The 13,383-nt window shown below is 44.9% G+C and overlaps 1 long non-coding RNA gene across 1 annotated transcript; it reads left to right on the top strand.

Annotated features, from left to right (window-relative positions):
• Positions 1-6,870: 6,870 nt before the first annotated feature.
• LOC125331667 lies at positions 6,871-13,087 on the top strand. The gene is made up of 4 exons (XR_007206156.1): positions 6,871-6,998; positions 7,282-7,386; positions 8,147-8,258; positions 11,757-13,087. It is a non-coding gene; the product is annotated as an uncharacterized LOC125331667 (long non-coding RNA).
• The last annotated feature ends 296 nt before the right edge of the window (positions 13,088-13,383 follow it).

Genomic DNA, 13,383 nt, shown 5'->3' with positions numbered 1-13,383 from the left:
ATTTAAAATTAGGTTACAACTGATTGGTTCCTGCATTCAAACTGCTTTGAACAATGCTCCATCCATGGGCAAATAAAACAAAACTGAGGCAACTGGAAAGCCTGAGGGATCAATTCCAAATATCACTCTGTAATAAAAACTGTATTTCCTTAATTTTTTTATTGATTCAGCACTCATTCTCCTGTAATGTTGCTGTGGTAGTATTAAAACTCAATGACTGACATTGGCATCCCATAGAAGTAATTTAAATAGCAGTACTTGGAAAGAAAGCAGGCTTTGCTTTTGCAACAGTTTTGCTCAAACTGGCACAGAGGAGCCAGCCTTGGATGGAGGGAATAGACTGGGCACCTTTTTCCTTTGAAACATGTAATTTCTATTTCTCACAGCCCTGTACTATGCCTGTGAAGCCAACAGGACACCTGCTGTTGGCACTGCTGGGTGCAGCCTTTGAAAGCAGGTATCAATATTTGGGTTGTAGGTGGGAACAGGTTATTTGTGTAGGGCACAGAACTGCTGTCTGTTCAAACAAGCCCCAGCCTATTCTTCATACAATCCATGATACCAAGCAAATGAAAAGAGCATTCCTGTGAAATTGAAGACATTTGGCTAATTAATAGTCACAAAAGGTGTGCCTCTTACAGGTGGGAATTTCAAGGGACCTCATGGGGTTTGGATTCACAGAGCCATCAGTGAAGTGGTAGCTGGACAAGAGTCCTTCAAAATGCCTGGGAGTCCTTGCTTGCCCATGGAAAATAGGATGGAGATTTTGTTACATTCTGTGAATCTCCAAGGTCTGCAACACCGCACTGGTGAGAGGTGTTTCTCAGTCTCTGCTGCCCATGAGGCACTTGCTGGGGGAACCAAGGTATTCCCAGCACTCCAGCTTGGGTTTGTGCTTCCTGTGGGCACACACAGGTAAAGGAGACTGCTAAAAATGAAATAAAACTTGAAAGTAGATATATGGGTGCCCCAGAAGCTGCTGAATGGTTTCTCTGTCAAGGCAGGTTAGTTACTGATGTGCTCTTGTAAGTATCCCAGAACCATAAAAATTATGTGTCCAGAGTCTGTTTCTGGACTGGGAAAATTTTAATGGAAATAGTCTCCTGCAGGAGGTCCCCAGGGTCTGGAAGACACAATATTTCGTGTTGGGTTGGGCATGAATCTCCAAGACAAAACAAAAACCAGGGAAAGTTTGATCAAAACTGTCCAGTTGAGATGTGTTAACCAGAATGATTCACAGAAGCAAAACTGATTAATGGGTGTTTTTGAAATAACCCAAACCCATTTGGTGGCAGTTTGTGAAAGAGGACTGTGACAACGCCTTTGCTGGACTGCATGCTAGGAGCAAAGCCAAAGGCCTTCTCCCTTGGCTCAGCCTGATTAAAAAGCAAATCAAACCCACCCCTGAGCAAACAAGAAGCTGAGGTCTGGTCCAAAATCGGCATCTTTTCACCCAAAAGGGGAAGTAACACCTTCTAAGTGGCTGTTTCATTGCTCTGCAAACTGTGCTTGTTGATATCAGATGCCAATTAGGAGTGGAAAAAACATGGCTTGGACCTTGACTGAGTGGCATGAACATCCCTTTGAGCTGTGCAGGAACACGGACATCTTTGCCTTGGTGCAGGACAGGTGGGTGTGAGCAGTGCCACGTGCTTAGCTGATGGAGGGGGACACAGCCCACTCCACCTTCTACCACACCAGGGAAGTCTCTCACCCTGGGCACAGCGAGGGAGGAGCCCTGTCCCATCACTGCTTCCCAAAGTGGAGGGCTGTTTCCTCTGGACTTGTTTGCTGTTGACCAAAATCAGGGAGTGGTTTTGTTCTGGTGGAATGCTGAATGAATATTGAGTGTGCCTCTAAGATAAAGTCATTACTTAGGAGCTCATTAAAGTACTGGCCTTGAAAAAATTTCCCACTGCTAATATCCTCTTCCATCACTGTGTCAGGGATTGGAGCTGTTTAGAGGAAATGCACTGTGCTCTGCAGCTGTCTCCCACCTCTTACCTGGGGGCCACGAGGACCAGGGCTGGGATAAAACTTTTTTAAGCCTAGAGCTAAGAAAGGGCCCGGTGTTAACACGAGCTGTAAATTGATAAGTAACCCTGGCAAAACCCCTTAGCACCTTCATTTCCAGAAAAGATCCTGAGGCTGTTTTCTCTCTACTCCTCCCTTTAGTGAGCTGGGGCACTGCTCACTGCTGTGAAAGCACACTCCTCCCTCTTACTTTTCTCCCCCACACCCCTTTTCCTCCTCATGCTCCTGAGATTCACCTCTTGCTGTACCTGCAGGTTTTGCAATAGGAAAGGAGAAAGCAGCCCTGCCATTCCCACACATTGCTGTCCTGTGTGCTGGGACAGAGGTAGAGCCCCAGGGGACACCTCTGCCCCTGGGGCCACATCTGAGCCTGCAACTTGCGAAGCAGCTTGGGGCTGCCTGTGTCCAGTGCTTGAAGGTAACTTCAGGAAGGTCAGCAATGAGTTGCTGAGCTTCACTGTCAAGAAATCCTCCCTTGTAGCCCCAGTGTGGTTTGCTGGGTGGACACGAGCAGCGTTATTGCTGTGTTGGCAGATCTCAACTCACTGCAGTGGGATTCAGGAGAACATCGAGTGTCCATGCTGGAGAGCCTGTCGGCAGCCCACCTTTCCTCCAGGCAGTGTGCAAAGGCCTGCTGGAGCTTAAATAAATACTAATTTGCAGTAATGATATTTAATCCTCTTCAAACCATAATTTACAGTATCAGATTATTATCATGCTATCTTATCTACAGTTCCTAATGCTTTATTGTTATCCCATTACAGGGAGTTTTCTGCTGCCAGTGCATATTGTCTATTTCTCTTACAAATGTTCTACAGAAACCTTATTAATTATTAGTCTCATAAAACACCTGTTAATGTTACCATTTTAATAAATCTCCTCCTTAATTAAATTAGGTTGTTCTGATAGTAATCCTCTAATGTCCACTGCTTTTCTGTTCTCATCACAGTCTGATTGTAGAGTGGGAAGCAGCATTCAATTATAATTGATGTAGGTCATAATTCAGAACCAAATTATAACATATAAAGCCATATGATCATTGAGGAATATAATAGTTCTCTACACTAAAGTGTCATTTGGATTGATTAGTGCTAGAGCCTTGTTAGAGGTGAGAAAAGGCTTAATTCAAAAGGATCTTTTGCTTTTCTTTTTCTCTCTTTTTGTCTTGAATTCATGTACTCTATTTCCTCCTTGATAGGCAGCATCTACTTCAGCTACTCTGGGACAGTGCTCACGAGTACTTTCCCACTCTTTCCCACTGGTGTTTCAGTTCTAAAGCTGAGCTTCTTTTTTTATTATTTTGTAAAGGCAGACCACATGATGATTCTATTTAATGATTTAATAAAACCTTTCCTCCTGAGATTAGATGCAAGAGATCTTGATGCTGATCTATTACTGCTGCTACCCAAGCATGAAAGTACAGTTATATATGATACTGCAATGCTAAAGATGTAAGCAAATAATTAAAATTATACCAGAATGAAGACCTTACCCTAGCTGTTAGGTTGATTAGGCACCAGGAAAGTTTCCCACACTGGGTCCAGGATGGTCCCTCTCTGCTAGGGAATGTCTTAAGAGAAACCTATCCTGGACCTTGGTGGTGCTCACACAGATCCTATTTGCATGGGAGGTCTGGGCACCTTTCAGCCTTGACTGCTTTTCTCCAGCTTTCTGAGCAGAGTTGTGACATGTTATATGGGATTAGTGGTGATCTCTTATATTACAGGAAACCCTAGGACAACAAGCAGAACTTTCCCAGGACCATTATGAGAACCTGACTCTCAGCTCTCCAGGTCTTTTCTGCTACTGGGAAAAACCCCTGTTTCAATTGCTTCACGGCCTGCTTCCCCTCTCATCATCTTCATTTGCCTTCGTCATGACAGCTACAGCTATTTATTGCCCAGGAAAGCAACATAGTAAAATGTTATCTGTGGTTTTATTTGATTTTTATGTAATTTAGAAGCTCAGGTCCTTTTCAGGGTCTTCCCCTTGCCCTGTGCATATCTGCTGCCTCTGTATCGGTCCTCCTGCTCTCCTGTGGGCTTCAGTATCCAGTCCCTGTGGATAGCACTGACTGCCCTCCTCAGTAGGATATTGGCTTCTTCTTGCCCCATTTCATGAGGTGGATCCCATCTCTCCCCAGTTATCCTCATTTTTCAAAGAGGATACCCATGGCTGCTATTTCTGAATCATTTGTGAATTAACAAAAGGATGCTGTAGCTACTTTGTATATGATCTGATCCTTAAAAAAACCCCTTGCGTTCTTCCTTTTAAAACTGAATTACACACCAAAAAGGTTTTGGAGAGAAAAAAACTACAAGCTTCATTTGGATGATGCTGAAATGAAATATTTTTGCTTTTTAAAATGAAACATTTTGGTGTGTTTGAATTATTTGCCTTGTGTTTTCCAGCAGTGGAAGTATTTTATGAATTTTTATTCCACCTTTGCTTGTAGCTTGCTGTAATTGTGTTATTTTGATTCCTTCCACAGTATTGGCTTCGGTTGGTCATTTGCTCAGTTCCAGATCAATCAGTTTTGAGGTTTCCGTTCCTGCCCCATGTGATACCCACAATATTTAAAATACGGATACAGAAGATGAGTACTGCAATCGCAAGTCATTGAAAACAAAAAAGAAGTGGAAATCCATGGAAAGGAGCTGTGGAATTTGAGCTATTAAGGGGTAGGCGTGACACAAGTAACTTGCAAGTGATTCAAAAGCCCCATGAGCAAATTAAGGCGTTGGTTCGGTATAGGTTTGGTACCTCTGACCGAATTACAAGTCATTGTCGGGCATTTTTCTATGGCCTGAACTGCAGCCGTTGACTGCTGTAGGCCTGCGGGAATTTTTAAGGATCAGATTCTGTGGCAGAGGCTTGCAGTGAGGCATTGGTTCCTGGAGTATATGGTGGATCTTCCTGTGGGAAAGAGAAGGTGCCTCTTCCTCTGTCCCCTCCTGGGCACCCGAGCGGAATATCCCTCATTCACTTGTGCACAATGTGATAATTGAGAGGGAGTTTCCTGGAGCTGAATGCTGCCTGCCCAGGGTCAGCAGCTGCTCTTCCATCTTGCCTTCCTTTGAGATCCCACGTGAACCCCCAGCATGGAGTTGGAGGGAGTCCTCTAAGCTGATGAGCCTTTTTGTTGCTAAGAGACGACTTCTGGAAGAGCAACAGTCATCAGCTTGTTGGGAGTGGATAACGAACTGTGAGTTAAGATAGTTTGAAAACACTTCTACTTCTATATGTTAACTACAAACAGAGGGATATCATCCTGAAATATGGGATATTCTGGTTGCTCTTGGACCATAGAGGTGTTTCAGCCATGCAAAGTATGGCAGAGCCCAGCATCTGCTGGGTCCTGTCTCTGCTCTCCACCCATAACCCAGAGACATGCAGAGACTATTAACAGGTCAATGTGGTGCTGCTCAGAAGCAGCGTGGGGCCTAGCCTTACTGAACTTTGGTAGATGAAGCGTATCTGCTGAGTTATAGTCCTGCTAGAGAGAGATTCATCGCTCCTGCTAGGAGATAATGTGTTTCAGGGTATTTTTTGGAATGTCACACATCTCTGCTGGGAGAGCGGAGGCAGGGCATGGAGTCACTCATCCCAAGCGCACTGCACTTTGTGCCTCACCCTCCCCAAATAATTCTTTGAACCACTTAACATCAAAAAAAAAAAAATCATGCCTGTTAGCCCTTTGCAAGAAACAGCATGGGATTTGTGCCTTGTGAGGCCTCATCCTGCCCAGGAACACCTTCCTGGCTGGTAGGAAGCCCCTTGGTCAGTGCAGCTTCTTCTCTCTCCTTCATCCCCATGGCGTTTTAGCAGTTTGGGGGGGGGGGGGGGAGGGGGCTGTCTCCAAATGACCAGTGGGACATCACTGGCATCCCTTCTGCTCTGGCCCAGAGCAGCACAGAGCAGAGCGCAGAGCACAGCACAGAGCAGAGCACAGAGGAGAGCTGTGCTTTGCAGTGAAGTGCCTCTCCCGTGTCCTGCACAGTCACTTGCTGCACATTAGTGGGACGTGGTGGAAAATTTATGCACAATTTCTCTGCCTTCAGATGGAACAGAAATACCATTCTGTCAGAGAAGTGGGCCTCAACAGAGCTGAATGGCTCAAAGAATGGTTCCTATCAAGGCTGATAATCTTCCCTGGCGATAACACAGTGGATTATGCAGCGATTGGATGTTGAGAGTACGCTGACCTTAATCTCCCTTAACTTTGGTTTTCTTTCCCATCTGATAATAATGGAGAAAGTACAACAAGTGCCATAGAAGTTTACACACATCCTGCCACACTTTGCAGATGGCTGATACAAAAATCAGAGACAATGCTAAAATAATTCAAAAGCCCACAAAAAATGAAGCAGTGTACTCTGCTCCTTTTGTGAGGCTGTGACTAAGGAACCAACCAGCCAGCCTGAAATGGACCATATAAATTTAAGTAGATCTTATTAGGATTCTGTGTGGCTGTTAAAGCATCCTCAGCCGTTGCTTCTAGCTTAGCATCGCTGCTAATGGTGAAGAGAGGAAGAGATTAGTTTAGGCTACTTTGAGACATCACAGATATACGTGGGAGGCATCCTCTGTTTCTTGAACTTGTATTTCACTGACCTGCTGTGTGACAAGTGGAGTGCCAAAAATACAGAAGAGTTGGCACATAAAATCCGTGTCTACTCTATCTACTCTGTCAAGGCTAAAAATAAAAGTCCTGAATGAGCCTTGGAGAGTCAACAAATCACTAAAATAGCAGCTAAAAGAGGAAGTTCAGCACGAGTTCAAGTCATTAAAATTCCCTCTAATGTATGCTCTTGCAGACCAGTGGGCTGAGCGTGATCCTGGGGAGCGGAAGGATGTGTGTGAACTTGTGGGGAAGGAAAAAATGGACAAGGTTGATGTTGCTGACCTTCAGTGTGGAAGCCTGATCATTACTGTCGTTTGAGATGGCTGTGTGGGAAGAAAAGGTCAGTGGAGCCGCTCTGAGCTGGAAATGGGGAGAAATGAGCTTTTGCATGGCTTTCTTGGGCAAATCCCCACCTGTGTGCAGAGTGTGGCATATTTATGTCTTGGACTTTTGCTGGTACTTGCACAAGGTCTCAAGGGGAAGGCAACAAGGGAATGGCTGTGGTGGAGTATAAACAAAGATTCTTCATTTAGGAAACACTCTTTCCTAATGGTAATATTTGGCTAAAGAGCAGACAAGGCCTAATAACTGTGAATGTGTTCTTTTTATGTTCTTCCACACAGGCAGTGTGGGGAAAAAAAGGAGACTTAAACCTGCATTGTCCATGTTAGCCACATTTCTCATTGCCTCCAAAAGGAGTTTTGTTCGGGAAGTGCAAAGCAGGCCTGGTAAATATATTTCCGTTTATTCAGTAGTCCTGAGATTGAAAATGATAGAGACTGGGCAAAAGAAATACCAGGGGTATCTCATATCCATGTGTTGCTTCATTAAACATCTGAAAATGGCAATGAAAAAGCAGAGATTGCAGAATGAGATTACCAGGGAGCAGGATGATAACATGAAAGCCTCTGTCCTCTGCTTGTACAATACACATGTGGTCAGAAAAATAAAGGCAGCAAACTATCTTACTATATAATAGACAAGGATTTTCACAGCTGTTATTTAGGATGCATGGAAAGTAGAAAATGGCTTTACACAAGAGAGTCACCTGTTAACTTTGGATATGTGATATGTGAATGTATAGCTGAGATAAAAAAATCATCTGGTTTCATCCTTCTTGTCAGGCAATATTTGCATTCAGAAGCTCCAGAAGTAACCTTGAGTAGCTAAGGAATATATGACAAAATATTGTAAAGCTAACTGACATCGTGCACAAGAAAATTAGTTTCCTTTTATTGCTGTTTTAAATAGAAAAGATTTGATCAGTCTTGGCCCTCTCAATAGGCAAAAATGGTGACTAGACCACAATTGCCTGTGAAGCTGCCTGAAGGCATGACAGCTGCTGGAGAAAGGGTTGCTCTTTCTTACTTGCAGAGGTGTCAGGTGGCAGAGGTGTCTCTGCCACAGGAGAGCAATGTGTAACAGCAGCATCTTGGGACCATGCTGTAAGAACTGGGATTTAAACCAGTTGCCCATCATCCTTTCCAGTGCCGGCATCACCCCTGGAGCAGAAATCCCCTACCCATGGCACTCTCATCCCCCTGCCCCTCGCTGCAAACTCCTGTGAAGCTCCGGAAGCTGCGTCACCTTGGGAACAGAGGTAGGAGCAAGAGTTGGACCTGTTGTGGAGACTGGGGTGAGGGGACCTGCCCAAGCCCTGCCTGTGTGTGGGTGACCTGTCTTCAGCTCAGCTCAACTTCCCAGCCCCCAGCACCACCCTGATGGTTCCTAAACCAGCCCTGCTGTGGTGCAGATTCTCCAAAAGCCTTTTCCAACAAGGGAAAATTTGTAACGTAAATTCCTACCTGAGCATGACTTTTTTTTTTTTTGGATTAGGGGTTTTTTTTTTAGATTTAGGGATACATGCTTTGGCTTGTACTTGTTTGTGTCATTAGGTCCTGAGGCAGACAATGAAAGCTGTGTGATCTGCTGCCATGCATCCACCTCACATCCCTGGTACCAAATCTCCTGAGACAAAGCACCTCCTCAACCAAATCCAAACCCAGCTCACTTACTGGGAAAGAGCTGCCCCATACCTCCTGACATCCTTTTGTGTTCCCCTGAGTGTCTGAGCTGCCAAACTAAAGGGAGGAGATGGGGCAGGAGGAGCCCAGCCAGCACTGGCAGATCAGGTGTTTGGTCACCCAAGCCTCCCCTGCTCTAGATGGGTGTGCTGCTAATGCTGGGGCTTGTCCTCATTAGCTCTCATGTGCTCTTCACTAGTTGTCATCAAGGGTTTGCCTTTTCATTTTGACTGTTTAAAGGACCTTTTAAAATTAGGTTTTTGGTGCATTTGTATCTGTACAGCATTTAAAACATTATAGTGTTTTCCTGCACCCCTTTAGTTTGTGTTGTAATTCTGTGATTACAATGATGGAGAGGGATTCTCCAGGAGCTGCCAGCCTTGCCAGTGCATCCCTCCTGTTGGCACCAGACTGTGGGCTCTGGGCACATGGTGACACAGGGAGTGAGAGCAGGAAGATGAACATCTCGATCCTTGCACTACCATCCAACCTAAAAGCAGGCTGGGAAGTAGCACATATCCCAGTGACAGTGAAGCCTGAAGTCTCTGGAGTCCAGATGCATTAGAGCCTAAAGAGAGCTGAGCTCCCTAATGGACACACGCCGTGTTTTTGAGCATCTTCTGCTGATTGTCTGCTGTCGAGCCCTCGGTTCCAGCAGTGCTGGGCTTTCCACTCTACGCCAGCAGCGGCTCTTCCAAACTTCCTTGATTGTGTCTGTGCCTGTTGCCCGGTGCTTGAGTGATGAAATGGAAGGCAGCAAGAGTGACAAAGATTAAATGAACAGCGAGAGGAACCTGAGCTGAATTTTGGGAGAGTAATTATTGGTGCCAGTGGCTCCAAGCAGAAAAAGGGAGTTTGCTTTCTGCTATTATTTCTGTGGCACTGGGGAAACGCCAGGCAACTACCTCCTGATTCTTCTTCTCTAATTAAAAAGTTTTTATGTGTAAAGACTGGAATATATGAGGAAGTGATAAATTAAACGTCATGAGTTCCCCACTCTGTGCTTGTGCTGCAGAGGGAAATAGATTCTGAATCTCACAGTGAGGCCAGTGAAGAAACTGCTCCTTTCCCATTGCAAACAGGAGCTTGTGGCACTTCCAGCCTGGAGGCATCCTGCCAGGTTTGCTGTGCCTAGGGACAGTGGCCAGTGTGACCCAATTGGCCATGGGATGTAGGAGCCATCCCCTGGGTAGAGGCAAAATAAATGCTTTGAGTGTAATAGAGGTCTGCTGGCATGGAGGGGAAAGCAAAGGAATTGCCTTCTTCCAGCAGTGAAAAAACAACAGTAGAGCTGCTTCAAGCAGTTGCTGCAGCCCCTGGGCTGCACTGGCCTCTTCTCCAGGACACAGCATGGAAAATGCAGCTGTTCTGCCCAACTGCAGCAGCTCTGGCTTCTTCCTGATGGCTTCCCCCACACATCCCTCGTGGTGGGCTGGGGAGCTGGGAGGAGGCTGGCAGCCCAGAGGGATGGAGCAGGAAGAAATTGCATCCATCAGCCCCCCAGGGTATGACATCCCTGCTGGGACAGCTCCAGGAGACCATCCAGGGGCTCTAACCAGGAGACAATCCCCCTCTGCTCTCAGCTGTCCTCCTGAGCACTGGGAAAATAACTAATGCACTAAAGCAAAATGCATGCAGACAAAAAAAGGAAATGCTTCAAGATGATCCTAGAGGACTTTTTGGAAGTTTTCTCTGAAACATCAATGTTCTTATATATTTTTAAAGGCTTGGCTAGATTGAAAGGAAAAAGGGAGGTTGTTTTCCTATGGCTCGGAGTCAGTGTTTAAAAAAATATAGCTGTAGGTAAAAATAATGGCAAAATAAAATTAAAATCTGTTCCTCAATGCCAAAAGAATGCCAAAATGGAACTCTATAGGTTTTAAGACCGGGTTTCAAACCTGACCAAAACAACTCAACAGTTCAGTATCATGTTGAAATACTTGAGTGAACCCAAATCTGTGTGTTCTAGAGAAAAACTTTCTTTCCAAAAAAGTTCATTAAGCTGTCCATAAGCATCACCTCCTGGCCTGTCCTTGCAGTAGAAGGACTGGTTTGTTACTATCCTTCTGAAGGACTTTTTTAATTTTAATAAGTAAAACTCATGCACAGTGTAAACACACCAAAAAGCACACATCCTTTTGAATTTTCAGAGACAAGTATTTTAAATCCAGCCTTTTTCAAAACTGCAGACATGCATTATTTACACTGGAGAATAATAATGCAACAAAGCTGTATTAGATTAGAATTGTTCCATAAAATATTATGATTATCATTTTTTGTAGCTTGACTTAAGGTGAACAATTTATATAAAAATATGAATTATTTTCTGTTACAAAAAAATTATTCAGTGTGTGCTCTGTGTATTACAGTTATTAATCTTTCTATTTAAATGCAAATTTTTCCTTTCAACTGAAAGCTAAAGATACTTTTTATACAACTAATAAAACACCACTCTGATCTTCTGATCCCTCATAAGGGAGATGGCTTTCTCAGCTGTGTTTGGGATGTCTCTGCTGGAACATGGTGTTCCTTTACACAAGGATGCTTTCCTCATAAATACATTGAGAGTTACCTGCTCAGAATGAAATATTCATTTGTACAGCAAGGTGTGACTTGAAAAATCCTTAGTTGCTTTGTTTTTGTAAAAAGAGAAAAGAGCTAAGAAGAGCAGTGACCTTTGTGTAGCCATGTGCTGTGCCTACAATCTAGGAGGGTCATTTATCCTTGGAAAATCTTGGTTTGCATCCTAGTGGGTTTGCTGCTCTGAGAAACCTGAAACTGAGGTTTCTTTGAGAGGCTGGAGTCAGCTCAGGTGGGAGCTGGTCGGGCGGCTCTGGGAGGGAGTCAGACAGGGTGGTCAGAGGTGTTTCATTCCCCTGTGAAGCAGTTGTTGAAGGTATGTCAGGCTTTACAATCACCACAGTGTTTGTGCTGTTCAGAAACCCCAGAAAGCTTCATGTCATCCCCAGAATACCAGATCCCCCCAATACCACCAGAAACTCCGGGGGCATGGGTGCAGTTTGCTCTGCATAAGTGTCAGATTCTGTCTGAACTGTTTCTCTTCCCTTTTACAGAAGGGAGTGGAAGTTGCCCATTGGACCAGGAGGAGACTTCCAGTGTCTGATCCCTGGGAGCTGCAATCAGCTGAGGTTTCTGCAGCTCTTGCCATACATGCACAAATGTGACAAGGAGAGAAGTAACTCCGATCTGGCAGCTTGTGTCCTGAAGCAGAAATCAAAGTTGTTTATGTGATTTCAGGCTAATCTCTGCCAATTTTTCATCTGACAAAGTGCTTCTATTTACCCTGAGCAACTCCAAGGACAGCTTCCTTAATAATGTTTATATTGTTGGACTCTCAGTTACCAGTATTAACAAAGGAAGTTGAAAACAACTCTGCATCTCCATCTTTCATCCTTGCATGATCACAAACTTCCCATTCCACCTCCCAAGAAATGCTGTTTGCTGCTGGTGGAAAGCTTTCTGATGGTTTTCCAGGTTCCACATGGTCTGGCAGAGTGTGTTATCCTCTGGCCACCCCTTGGTCTCCCTTGTTAGTGGTTTTCTGACTCACCCTGGGTGGGAGCTTGGCTGCTCCAGCCGGTGGAAACGTGGGTAATTGAAAAGGCTGAAGTAGTGAGTGGTGTTATAATTAACTGGCTGTATTAAGCATTTTACAGTTCTGACACCTCGCAAGAGTAGAAGTTTAATGAGAATGGAGAGAGGCTCAAAAGCAATCCATTTTCCCAGTAAAGATTGTAATGAAGGTGTGAAATGATGCACAGCTAACTAAACCTGTCTGTAATAGCCTCTCTGTTGTAATGTAGTGATCTGACAGACTTTGGAAAAACAATACAGTGCATATGTTTCTATAGATTATATATTTTATATATATCTTTCCTTGCAGTGCTAATGTATCATGCAGTTTGACTGGGTGTGCCATGTGTAGGTCAGGTGCCAAAATGTGTAAAGAACTGATTGTTGACAAAGATTGCTCATTTGCAGTGTAAAGATGAATGCAGCCCAAGGAATGTCCCAGAAAATGTCCCAGAGAGGACATTCAAGTGGAGCACAAGGGGCTCTGAATGTCTGTGCCAGGGCCAGCTGTGACACAGCACAAAGGACTTCTGTGGCCCATTTGCACCAACACGGCCTCCTCACTACGGTCCTGTCAGGAATTCCTTGGTATCTGCCTGGAGGGGAAGAAAGAGCAAAGGTATTTTCTCACTATTGCTTCAGAAGAGGCTCAGTCTCTGTTTCCCAGTTTAAAATCCAACAGCAGCAGCTGTAAACAGAGTGTACTCTCCACAGCAAAACCCTGTCATTGCATCTCTCTATCTTCATTTGCAAGGAATGCGTCAGATTCGGGTGGGTGCGGAGGGAACGGGAATGAGGATGGCACGCATCATGTGGCTTCTGGTGGCACTTGGGAGTCAGTGGCCCTCTGAGGATATTTTTGGAAATGGATACCTTCCCCTGGGATCTTGTGTCTCCAGATTTCATCTTCATAGGTTTTTATGTCCCATCCCTGCAGGGTTTCACTCTCAGCTGGTGAGGAGCTGAGTACCTGTTAAGCCCTGTGCCCTGCTGGAGCAGGTGCCCCTCTGCACACCTGGACAGTGTGGGGTATGGTCAGGAGGTCATTTCTGCCCACAGACTGGCCCAGAGCTGTCCCCAGCATGGAGCACCGAGGGCTGCTCCAGA

The sequence above is a fragment of the Corvus hawaiiensis genome, chromosome 11 (assembly GCF_020740725.1).
Source record: "Corvus hawaiiensis isolate bCorHaw1 chromosome 11, bCorHaw1.pri.cur, whole genome shotgun sequence".
Lineage (NCBI taxonomy): Eukaryota > Metazoa > Chordata > Aves > Passeriformes > Corvidae > Corvus > Corvus hawaiiensis.
Note: the sequence above shows the minus strand (reverse complement) of the source record. Positions and strands in the feature narration are given on the sequence as shown.